Source organism: Pyrus communis, chromosome 9 (genome assembly GCF_041283825.1).
Source record: "Pyrus communis isolate YQ-2024b chromosome 9, ASM4128382v1, whole genome shotgun sequence".
Classification (NCBI taxonomy): domain Eukaryota; kingdom Viridiplantae; phylum Streptophyta; class Magnoliopsida; order Rosales; family Rosaceae; genus Pyrus; species Pyrus communis.
In genome coordinates this window covers 8,302,737-8,316,126 of record NC_142573.1, presented here as the reverse complement: position 1 = coordinate 8,316,126, position 13,390 = coordinate 8,302,737, and the positions used below count along the sequence as shown (strand labels likewise).

The following is a 13,390-nucleotide window of genomic DNA, read 5'->3' as shown; positions in this document are numbered from 1 at the left end:
TCTCTACGCATGTGATTAAATCCTCTGCGTTCATTTTATGTGTGGTTTTTTTTGGTCTCTATTCCAATCTTCTACTTACTGTTGGGAAAATTAGAGTACACAACTCTAACACAAGTGTTGGAAAGACAACACAAGTAAACAAATTACTTGTATTACACACACAAATTCTCAAGGACACTCTTTAGAAGCTATGACACTCACTCTTTCTAGAGACACACTCTAGACCACTCACTCTTTCTCTTTTTATAAGCATGGATGAAACCTTGGAGAACCATGGAAACATCATGCTAGATATATCTAGATAATTCCACTAACTTCCTAAGTTAGAATTATCCAACACTAATCTTGCATGTTGGTGGAAACCTCACCATTCTTCTAGACTCTTCCACCAACTTAAGAAACAACATTCTAGTCCTTTCTACAAAGGACTACTTTAACTTGGATAATCTAGCTAACCAACTTTAGTGAATGTTCTAGAATTTTTTATTCTAGATTTGTGTAGATCTTTCAATGAGATGAGGTTGATTTCTTCAACACTCCCCCTCAACACCATCTCATTCTTCTCTCTACTTTGGGTTGACAACGCTTTATCTTAAACACCCATTTGCAAGATATGGGTTTCACATCTCTTGGCCTTGCCACTGGATCCCAAGTTTGATATTTCTTTAATGTATCGACCTCTTCTCCTAGCTTTATGCCACTCAGAGTTCTGTGATGCTTCTTTACGCATCTCAGCTTCAACTGCTTCTTCTACTATGGCTGCGTTGGTGTATTTGGGATTTGGCTTCAGTATTCCCATTGACCTCCTTAGTTGTGATCGTGGAGTTGATACTTCTACTTCACTAGGTCTTTCTTCTTCTGGTTGTTGATACACACCAGTTTTCCAAGGACTCTTAGGTACTTCTTGCTTGACATCGTCACCATCAAGCAATTCCTCGAGCTCATCTAGACTCGATTGGGTTTGGGCAGCTTGGTCTCTCATTTCCTCCTGCAACATATCTTCAATCTCTCTTGAGTCAGGCAACACCTCATTTTCTGAGCACCACTAAGAAGATGCTTCAGTGTCCTATTCTTCCTCTATAGCTAGATATGACACAGTGTCCCAGTTATCTTCACTTTTATTCTTTGAGTTGGCGACGTTACCTTCTGTGGGCTTTTTGAACGAGCAATCATTTGCCATGTGGCCCTTCTTTCCACAATTGTAACACTTACCTTCAAATATTTTATTATTCTGGGACTGATCACGGTTGCTATGATACTTCGGAGCTCCCCCTAGCCGAGAACTCCCTCCTCCTTGATGACCTTTTTCCTTGTCACCATTTCTTTTAGATCCACCATCAGCATGCTGCTTAAAGCTGCCTTTACTTTTGGTGTAGAGCGCTTCCTCCTCACTTTTTAATGAGACCCCTCCCATTTGCTTTGCCAAAGCTTCTTGATTGGCAAACAAATTCTCAAACTCAACAAGTGATGGTTGGGTTGGCCATCCTTGTACAACGGTAACGAAGCCTCGATATTCGGGTCTCAATCCATGGATAATTATTCTTTTTATCCTGGATTCTACAATGGTAGCACTAGGATTTAATTCAGAAATTTCACGGCAAATAGACTTTACCTTGTAGAAATACTGGGCAATCGTCATGTCCCGTTGGGCCATCAATAACAACTCGTTCTCGAGAAACTGCAACCTTGTATCGTTCTTCTTTGAAAAGAGTGTGGCAAAGGTGTCCCACACTTCTTTTGGTGTCTTGGCCTTTCGTATGTGCTCCAACATGTCATCTTCAATTGTGGTTTTTAAGGCAAACATTGCCTTACCTTCCTTGATCTTCCACTTCCGCAAAGTGCTGCTGGTGTCTTCTTTCAGTTGGGTAACTTCGTTACCGCCAACAACATCCCAAAGATCTTGGCCTTGTAGGTAAGACTCCATACATGTCGCCCATGTGTTGTAAATTTTTGTTGTTCAACTTCTTAATTCCTCCAACAACTTGAAGATCTCTCATCGTGTTAGCAGAACTTTAATAAGCCGAATAAGATTAACCAACAATCTTGCGAAGTACTAAGCTCTCACAATTCTCGAAAGCTTCACTAGAGACGGTCACTGATCGTACCACTCTGATACTAATTGTTAGGAAAATTAGAGTACACAACTCTAACATAAGTGTTGGAAAGACAACACAAGTAAACAAATTACTTGTATTACACACAAAATATTACAACACACAAACTCTCAAGGACACTCTTTAGAAGCTATGACACTTACTCTTTCTAGAGACACATTCTAGACCACTCACACTCCTACAAGACTACTCTTGCTTTTCTCTCTCACTTGGGTGCCTACTTGCTTGATTGGTTGGTTGGTTGATTGGTTTCTTGTTACAAATGGTGTGGATGCCTTCTCCATTTATAGGCATGGATGGAACCTTGGAGAAGTATGGAAACATCATGCTAGAGATATCTAGATAATTCCACTAACTTTCTAAGCTAGAATTATCTAACACTAATCTTGCATGTTGGTGGAAACCTCACCATTTTTCTAGACTCTTCCACCAACTTAAGAAACAACGTTCTAGTCCTTTCTACAAAGGACTACTTTAACTTGGATAATCTAGCTAACCAACTTTAGTGAATGTTCTAGAATTCTTTATTCTAGATTTGTGTAGATCTTTCAATGAGATGGGGTTGATTTCTTTAACACTTACGATATAAATTTTGGTGACTTTTCTTCTTCATTTCTATTGGTTATTAACTCCGAAATCTTAACTGCAGACAACAGCATGGACTAGCTAGGGTTTTAAAAATTAGCAAATGACAGCAAAGGCATGACATCATCACCTCCACATGAAAAAATCAAGAATTAATACACCACCCCCATACCACCGACCATGCACTTGATCTATACGCTTAGAATAATACTTTACTACTGAAACGATGAGAAGGATATCTTCCTTAAAAAGTGTTGTTACGGATTCACAAATATTTGTGTTTATGGTCATATTTGTTTATATTATATGTCGTTGTGTAAAGATCACCACATGAAATCGTTATATCATCAAAATGTATAAAAGTATATAGTCATAATTGTTAAAAGTATTATGAACTGTTTTATATATTTGTTGCAGTTATTTGACTTAACAACCATTGCTTTAAATTTTTTTATAAAGGTGATCTTTCCATAATAATTTATATCATTAATGGTTTCGATTATTAGCACGAAATTTTGTGAATCATCCACAAAAATTTTTGAGGAGGAATCCCTCCTCATCTTGGAGTAGACAAAAATTATTCTATTATATTATATACCCAATGTACTGATATTAGAAAACTCACTAATATAGTAGTAGGTCCCGCTGTTATTTAAAATATAGTGCACTAAAATGCAATTTACATAGTGTGTGTGTGTGTGTGTGTGGGTGATTTTTTGTTGAACTTTGCATTTCTATAAAATACTTCTTCAACTCTAAATCCAAATGAAGAAACCAGCAAAGCTAGTGTTCACTCTAGCCCTAGGCATTGGCCATATCATATCAACGGTTGAGATTGCAAAACAACTTGTCGCTCAAGATGGTCAACTCTTCATCACAATCCTCATTAGGGAGAGATTTATAAATGTGCCAAGAACATGAGGCAGTACGTCATATGTTATTAGACTAGTGGAGGGAAGTCTCTTTCTCAAGTGTCCCTCCACTTATATAACGACATATGACATATGTACTCGTGTTCTAGGCACAATGAAAAGTCTTTCCTCATCATATAAAGCTCCTATTCAATCTTGCACCTCATCAACCTCCCTAAAACCCTAGTCGACACACAAGACCTCTTCACCTTTTTCGCCAGCGTATTCGTTGAGAATCACAAAAATTCACGGCAAATAAGTTATCACGAACTATTCACTGAGTCAGCTCAATCCAAGTCAAAACCCTAAGGTTCTTGCCGGTTTCGTAATTGACATGTTTTGTACCTCTGTGATTGACATGGAGGACGAGTTTGGAGTTCTTTCTTTTTTATTCTACACATCCACCGCTGCATGCTAGGGTTTTTGTTCCACCTCACGTCGCTTTGCAACGAACATAACAAAGAAGTTTCTGAATTGATTGACTCAAGTACTGAGTTGGTCATCTCGACTTTTGTTAACTTTATGCCCACTAAAGTGTTTTGTGGTCTGCTTTTGAACAGGGAAGGCATCACTGTCTTCCTCGACTTTGGAACTAAGTTTAGAGAAACCAAGGGTTGTTGGACTCGAGATCTGCACACAACTCTCCACTGCATGAGTGATGAACTCTAGTTAGTTTGAAGGTGCCATAGTCAAGCCTCTAGTAGGCTCTTACAAAGATAGTTGTTTTTTAAGCATGCCATTGCTAGCTAAGATCAACATATTGTTTGATTGCGCCACAAGTAACCAACATTCTTATCAAAACATTGTTCTTATGGAGAGGTTAAATCCATACTTAGGTTCTTTTTTATGCCTTGAAGACACGAACTTTATATTTCTCTTATGTTAAATGCCAAAACAATGACCACACACTGATCAGGGATGATTCAAACCAGTTGCAGTCCTTACGAGAAAAGGAAAGACAGAAAGCAAAGTAAAGTGAAATAAAGTGAAAATTGGAAGAAATCTGCTTGCAAATACTTAAGAAATGCTAGTAACAAAAGTAGGAAATAACATTAAATGACAATAACTTGAAAGCAAATAGTAAATACAAGCAATCGGCCAAAGTTTAAACCTACTTGGGAAAGTTAAATGCTTGTCAGGCGAGTTTTTGCAACAGCGGGCAATGTTCTGGTAAGAGGCTTTACTACAGGAAACCAATACACTACAAGAAAACATGGAATAGGTGATGGATTTTTTTGTGGCGTGTGCAAATTCATCACATTTGGGTCAAACAGATGACACCTTTTTGAAATTCGTCACATTAAGATTTTCCTAGGACACCAAAATATTTTGCATCACTTATACTTTTAGATTCGTCACAAATAAGTGAACGGGAAAGTTTACCACCTAATGCAATGTTAATATGTGACGAAATTTAACATTCATCATGTAACAAAAGAGAAGGCCACCTAACAATTCCTCACATATAACATTATATTAAAAAAATTAAAAAATATTGAAAGTAATTATCAAAACCCCCAAATTGTAAAACCTATTTCATTTTGTTCTAACCCATCTCATCTTCAGCACGCCTTCGTTCTACTCCCTTGCCTTCACTCCAACGACTAGCCACCTGGTGGTTGCCAATGATGGCGACCACAACCTTTCATTCGTCTCCCTCCCTCAGCAACTCGCCCGTCTACTTTCCGTTACTGTCGAAGTGCCCGGGCATTCAAGCTCTAAAATCCCCAATACTTTCTCTAGATCTTATCCTTTTCCCTTTAGCTTTTTGTTTAGTCTCAACTTTATGGTGTTTTTCTTAGATTTGTTCTATCACTGTAATTTTAAGTAATTTTAGGTAATGAAATTGAGAATCTTAGTTAGGTTTGTAATTTTTTTTCTTCGTTGCCTAGGTTTAAGGATGATTAATCCACTTTTTTAATTTTAATTACTTTGAACTTTGATTTTTGGGAAACTGCAATTTCAAAAATTCAGACATGATTATATCTCCATAATTTCTATATGACAGAATGTTCGCAAAAAGATTCACATGTACTACCTGATTAGATTATTTGTCCTTAATACTGAGGTAGATCTATAAATGTGGACATTTTGCTTAGACGGAATAGCTTCCACCTCAATGCTTCAATCATGTTTTGTGTCCTTAAATCCAAGAAAACTGACTAAACTAAAATAAACTTTCCCAGTCATTTAGCATGGGTGGTGAGATGAGGACTGGAGGAATTTAAAACCACCAATTTTAAAATAGCCACATAGCCCCAAGAAAATAGACAACAAGTGGTTTCCAGCAAGCTGCCCTTTTCACATCCAAACTTGTTTTCCCACTTTACAAATAATCATTTAAACTTTAATTTGCTGTACCGAACCCCTTACGCATTTTGTTCGACAAGCCTAAGACTTAAGTCATAAGTTGCCAAATCCCATAACTTATTGATCAATGAAATCTAGGATGTTTTCAAGAAAAATGCAAATAATCATAAGAAACAAATTAAAGTATTACCACAAGGGGGCAAAACCATTTCATCCAACATGCAAGGAAGGCTCACAAGGTAATGAAATTAAAGCACATATAAAACTCATTATGTAATTTAGATAGGCTCGTCTGTTACGTTTTGTTCTTCTTACTATAACTATTTATTCAATTCTTATTTTCTTCTCTTTTGTTAATATTATTCAAATTCTCAATGCACCTGCTATTGTCTAGACAAACATACACCGATGTTTTCTTCTCCTTTATTATGTAAGGATAAGATGAAGAAAAAGACAGATGGAATTAAAGGAGAAAGTATTCAAGAAGCACCTGAGGTGGTGATGGTGATCTTTCAAATGACAATGATACTTGTGCTTAATTGAAGACCATGATATGGTTGATGACTTATGTATTTTGTTGTAGGTTTCAAACATGCACATGGTATACCTGTTTTATTACCGACTCAGCGGCTTAGAATCTTGTTAACATCTCAATATGTCTAGAGATGTTAGGATGCTTATGTTAGCTTTTGGGATATACATTTGGTGTATGTATTGGATGTTACCTAACTTATTGATCAATGAAGTGTGATTAACCAAAGTATTACCTCATATTTGTTATGAATGCTAATTCTAGATAACAAAGCAGGGTACGAATTGTTCCCAATAGGTATATGAATTTGACACATGTGACATAAATTGTGCCACATGCCAAATGAATATGTGACACTTTCAATCTCACTTATCCTTAGCCATAGCATTCTACGATCAGATTGTGTGATGATAAATTCCTCACTTATACATGTGGATGCAAATTTCTGCATCCTTCTTCTTGGGCCAAATTGCACCTACAAAACAATTAACACCTTAGGGTCAAGGTCAAGAGCCTCACGTGTCCATGATGAATGGGGGGGGGGGGGGGGGGGGGGGCGGGGGAGGGGGGTCTTTGGCCGAAGAACATCCGATGCCAAAGTTAGAAATTAGAGAGAAAAGTGTTTAGAGAGTTTTTGGAGTTTTGCAAAAGTATGAACTTGAGTTTTTAGAGAAAATGGCTTCAATATATAGAGCATGGCTGGTCCCCCTCTTGAGAAAAGGTGGCCAGCCTTTTGGGGTATTTTTGTGTGAAATGGGTGATTTAATTGGTAATTAATGGATTAATTAGGAATAAATCCATTAATTAGCCAATTAACTCAATTTATATGGAATGTTTTGAAGGTTATGAAATAATTACCTTGTGGAAAATATAGGATGAGGATGGATGAAATAACTTTGAATTTGTTACCTATTTTGGGCACTTTTGACTTGATTGTGGGATGTTTGACCACTGTTCACGTGTAGGAATTCCGGTGCTCCTCAAGGGTAATTTTGTCTTTTTTGCCCAAAAATCCACGTGTTGCCTCTTGATTATTTTTTGCTCCACAATACATTTGTTATGTGACAAACTTATAGGTCACTAACTTTTGTGTTTTGTGATGCTTATTTCGTCACGCGTAAAGTTATTAAGTGACAAATGCAGCGTCATTAATACTAAAAATATGTGACGAATGAAAAAATTTGTCACTAAACTATAGTTGACGCTATATAGGTGACGCGTATAGTAACGCTGGATTTTCGTCACATATAATCAAATGTGACGAATGTCTGTCGCCACTTAAGCCATGTTTTCTTGTAGTGATACTACAAGGGTAAGTAGTAGAACTTTAAATACAAGGGAATATTTGAACTACAAAAGGAATAATAAAAAAGTAGATTGCAGAGCTTTTTTAGAAGTCTTTTGTGTTGAGTAGAGTTTCACTTTCTCTAATTCTTCTGTTGCCTTTTATAGAACCCTTCTTCATTTAGAACTAAGCCTAACTCGGTTCATTCCCTTTCATCCAAGTGGTTGATGTGATGTTTGTTACAAGATGAGCTCCCACTTGAATACCTAAGCTTTAATCCTTTTGGATTATATATTTTTCCATTGAAAAACACTTTTCCTTTCAAAACGCAGCTAAGTAATCTTTATTCATTATGAAAGAGAGCAGTCTTATCGCCCGTTTCTACCAGGTCAAAAGTAAGAAAGTCGTTCATCGTTCTATCTTGTTAAAAATAAATACCTAATATCAAATTCATGAGTTAAGTGAGATGTCAGGCTTTAGATGGGTCCCCAGCTGTTCAATTCGGGGTCCAAACAAGTGTATTATGGTAAACATGATCTTGAAGCTAGAAGCCCATGCGATTCACCCCTGTCCAACGGTAAGAGCGATTATACTCATGTGGGTCTGGATATGGCCATAGAAAAGCTTGATATCTTCAATTGGCTTGTCGGGTTCTTCCTCGACATGTTTTGCACAAGGCTAATTAACGCGGCCGACGAATTTAAGGCTCTCCCTACATGTTCATCAACTCCAACGCTTTGATTCTCGTATTTTGTTCCATTTTCAATTGCTTCATGACGAGAACGACAGAGATATAACTAAGTTGACACGCTCAAGCGTTGAGTTGGTTGTCCCGAGTTTCATCAACCCTTACCCTGCCGCATTCTTGCCCTGTACATTTGTGGTTAAGGAGAACACTGAATCAAACCTCAACTCTGCCACCAAGTATAGAAAAACCAAAGGTATTTTAGTAAATAAATTTTTGGAGTTGGAATTGCATGTTCTTCATTATCTTGATTCTGATGATAAAATCCCACATATGTATCCAGTAGGGCCCTAATTGAACCTCAAAAGTACTGATGAAGATAAGGGCTCAGATATCTTAAGGTGGCTTGATGATCAACCTCATTTTTAAGTGGTGTTCCTATGTTTTAGAAGCATGGGAAGTTTTGGTGAGGTCGAAGTGTAAGAGATAGCGTTTGCGCTAGAGCACAGCGAACAACGATTTCTGTGGTCCCTACACCGACCCCCTCCCAAAGGCAAGAGAACTGTGCTAAGAGACTACAAGTATCTAAAGGCAGTCTTGCTTGAAGTGTTCCTTGATCGGACGACTTTAGTTGGAAAGGTGATATGTTGGGCCACGCAGACAGCCATTATGACCCATCTGGTGATCAGAGGGTTTAATCGCATTACGGGTGGAATTCCTCATTGGAATGTTTATGGAATGGATTATCGATTGCCACGTGACCAATGCACGCAGGGCAAAACCTGAATGTCTTTCAATTGGTGAAGGAATTGGATTGGCAGTGGAGATTGAGATAGATTATAAGGACATCGATATAGTGGTAAGTGCAGAAGATCTAGAAAAAAGGATAAGGCAAATGGTGAGGGATAAGGAAAATGATGGAGTTTGATGGTGATGTAAGGATTATAATGAAGTGAAAAGAGCTAGAAATACTTGGTGGATAGTGGTTCTTCTTACTCTTCATTAGGGCGCTTTATTGATCAATTTTAATTTAGGGGGCCATTTTGTATTCTACTCGTTAATTTTTACATTCGATAATTTTCAACGTCTGTATTGTAAGTTTACTGTTAATAAATAGTTTAACGTATCAAATCCCAAGATCATGTGGTGACATATTCTGTAACAACCCATCTCCAAAAATTATAGTTTTTATAATTTTAAAACGTGAATTTACGAAAATGCCATTTGAGGTAAATACGTTAACTTTTGTTGACCGCCTTGTCGTGTCATGTAAGATCCATTTTCTTGGCGTATAGTCGTAGTAATCATTGCTACGAATGCGTAGGTGCAAATGGAACGTAATTTGAAGTTATAACGAAGAAGTTATAAATGAACAAAGTTGAGGGCAAAATGGTCATTTGACCATAAATCTGGAAGGCTTTAGATTTTGTTGGAACACCAATCTGATGCCACGTGTGTGGCTGGGATGGAAAAGAAAGAAGAGAAAAGAAGAAGGTGTACGGTTGAGATAGAAAGAAGATGAGAGAAAGAAAGGGAGTGCAGACCAATCAAGGGGAGAAGGGATGGATGCTGACCAATGGGAAAAGAAAGAAAGGAGGGGAAATGAGGGAGAGGAGAAGCACAGGATCCACGACCCATTTCTTCTTTTTCGACCCGACTCGAACCGTTGCTATAGAATCCGACGGTTTTTCGTCTATTTTTTTGGCAAATCACGTCACCTAACCACCTAGAACCAACTCCACGACCTTCTTCTTCAACTTCCACCCCAAATCTAACAGTTTTTAGCCTTGGTTTTGTAAGGCTACCACCGGCAGCATCATGGGAAGATCGGCAAAAATTCGTCGTTTTTACAAGCACCACCATCGACCACCACCCTTGTTCAACTCCCCTCAAGGTCTGGATCAAAGCCCAAATAAGTTTAAGGGCGGCGGAGCTACGAATTCGACGAATCGAGGTTCACCCATTTTGGGGTTTCTGGTGATTCAAAGGCAATTTGGGGTGTTTCCCAGCCGAATTGGACTTCAGCCCAGGTATGAAAGTTGTTCCTCTCATTGAAATCTTTATTTCTATAAAATTTGGGAATTTTCGGAGTTGTTCGATTTTTCGGCGAGTCGGGACGGCCGGTTGCCACATGCGGCGGCGTGTGGGGGAAAAACCCAAGGTCCCTCCTTAGGTTTTCCCACGTGCCGAATCTAAATCCGTCGTCTATTTTCCCAAATTCTATCATGTAGGTATAGTTTTCCCTAATTGTGTTTAGGCGCGTTGGCAGAAAGCGACGTCATCCTCGCTAGTTCGAGTAGTTCTCGGGCAATAAAATCTGTGAGTGGACCCCTTCTTAAACTATATGTTTTATAAATATTAGCCTAGCATGCATGATCTATTTCACGATTTGAATGTGATTTATATTTTGCCTTTATAGATTTCTTTATTTATGATTTAAGAGAAATTAAGAATTATTTAAATTATTTTTACGAAGGTTATTATTTATCGAACCTACATTTCACTAAGGATGATGAATTATGGATTTACATATACAAATTATGTGGCTTTTGATCATGATTTATATTATGGTTCATGAGATGACGCTTTGAGTTTTGATGAGCTCTGGTTTTGATATGAGATTTTGAGATATGCTTTTGGTACTTACCTAGTGAGTTATCATACGGCACATCCGCACACCACGTATATAGATGTCTATGGCCATAAGACACAGATGATGGAGGAGTGAGATATGATATATTATATACCCCCAGCTTCATTGCCGAAAGCAGTGTCGGACAGCTTCACTAGCCACGGCTAGTGGCAGTGTGGATGTATTTTATTTTATACAGCTTCACCTTCGGGTGATGGATAAGTTATTCAGCTTCACCTTTGGGTGATGGACAGGTACTGCATTCAGGCGACTATGATACCCCTAGTTGAGTACCTCACTGATGAGATTTACAGATGATTTACGGATTTTCCTTCGAGCGTTATTACCATTTCTGAGCACTGGTTTTACATACATGTTTTACGAATGTTCTACATGGCATGCTAGGGTTTTTTCATAAAACCTATATGTAGTATTATATATGTGTTTTCAAAACAGGAGGTTATTACGTTCATAAATAAAACGATTTTCTTATTATTAGTATTAATATAAATTATGGTCTATTCACCTTTTCTATTTTTACGCCCCTCAGGAGTTAGGATCGAGGCACATGATCCCGGCGTCAGGGCACTTTCGCTTAGGCATCTTCGAGTCTTCTCAGTGTATGACTCATTCCTTTATCTTCTATTATAATTCTTTTACATTATTCTTAAGTAGTTGTATGCTCTGAACATGATTCTACTTTGGTTTAATTTGTTCTAATTACATATTTTATTGGTATGCATGTTAAAAATGGTTTCGTCACCCTTGGATGTCGGTCAGCACGTGCCTACCCTAGTATGTGGGGGTATCGGGGTTGGGGCGTGTCATATTCTCTTGGTTGAAAATCAGATTTGCTAAAGGGTATGTATTTGTGAACAAGTAACCCCTTGACCAAGGAGTTAGGGGAATTTTAGGCCCACCCATGGACATAGGCACAAGGAAATGCTAGGAAACCTGAGGCCCAAGGAATCCTGAGAGAACTGGCCCGCATGCTTAGTTTGACCAAGACGAGAGAGAGACTGCTGACTGAGAAGAACACGTGAGCATGCTGACATCTTATGGCATAAGTCTCCAAGAATAAGATAACTTAATTAAGTGCTACTTGGACTTTTCAATAACGTGCAGAAAACATCAGAGGTCTATGATGGGATACAAGGGCAAGCTAGAGCAACCGAGGTCCGAGCGAGAAGTGTCACATCCCGGCCTAGGCCCCCACCACATCTCAGGCTCGACTCCACCGTAGCACAATATTGTCCGCTTTGGGCCTCGATCACGCCCTCACGGTTTTGTTTCTGGGAACTTACACGAGAACTTCCCAGTGGGTCACCCAACCTAGGAATGTTCTCGTGTGAACTCGCTTAACTTCGGAGTTCCGATGGAACCCGAAGCCAGTGAGCTCCCAAAAGGCCTCGTGCTAGGTAGAGATGAGAATATACATATAAGGCTTACAGGATCCTCACCCTTGGGCGATGTGGGATCTTACAAGATGTGTGGGCCATTTGGGCTTTAAAAGGTGTGTTATCCGATTGCCAATATATCACTTCGTCGACAGAGGTCAGTCCGAGTACGTGAAAAACTGTTAGTATGCTAGTATAAGTGGTTGGTACATTAAATGCCGGTTTGAGAGGCCTCAAAGGGGCAAGGCCTATATAAAGGGGTGAAGACCTCTATAATGGGCATCAGATGAATCAGAGAGAATAGAATGAATGTATTAATCGAGCGCTATATAACCTTGAAATCATGATATTGAGAGCAGCACAGTGGATGTAACCTAGTTTTCTAGGGATAAACCACTTACTTCTTTGAGTCCATTTAATCTCAACCCATCTCATTAGTCTATCTAATATCATTTATTTAAGTTTGTTAACCTTACAATTTTTAACGTTAACAAGTGGAAATAGTTGTGGGTTAGAGAGAAAGACAAGAAAGAGAGAGGGCATGGTTTATTCATTAAAAATCCTCTCAAAATTCAATACTATGTCAATTTTTCTAATTTTGGGTTGTGCGTTTTTGCAATTGGGGCGGAAATAGTTCTGGGTTCTGTGTAAGAAACGTCATCAATGTCATCATAAAGGCTTGGGAAGCTTATCAGACATGCTCGCCGGCAAGGACAGGTGAGGAGTAGAGGGAGTCTGCTGGCAAGGTAGGGTCGGGGTGGGTGGGGATCACGGGGACTTGTGTTTCCTTTTCTTTACTATTTAGTTTTTATTTTTTTAAATGGTGTTGGATGAATTTTAGTCAAAAAACACTTGTCACTCAGATAGATGGAGCACAGAGAGGCTACGTATAGTTTTGGGTAAAGAAGTTTGGACTCGTGAAATTCTACTCCTCTTCCC

General features: G+C 38.6%; 1 pseudogene; it reads left to right on the top strand.

The window, feature by feature from the left end:
- The first annotated feature begins 3,464 nt into the window (after positions 1 to 3,464).
- Positions 3,465 to 9,451, top strand: LOC137740479 (UDP-glycosyltransferase 71A15 pseudogene; annotated as a pseudogene).
- The last annotated feature ends 3,939 nt before the right edge of the window (positions 9,452 to 13,390 follow it).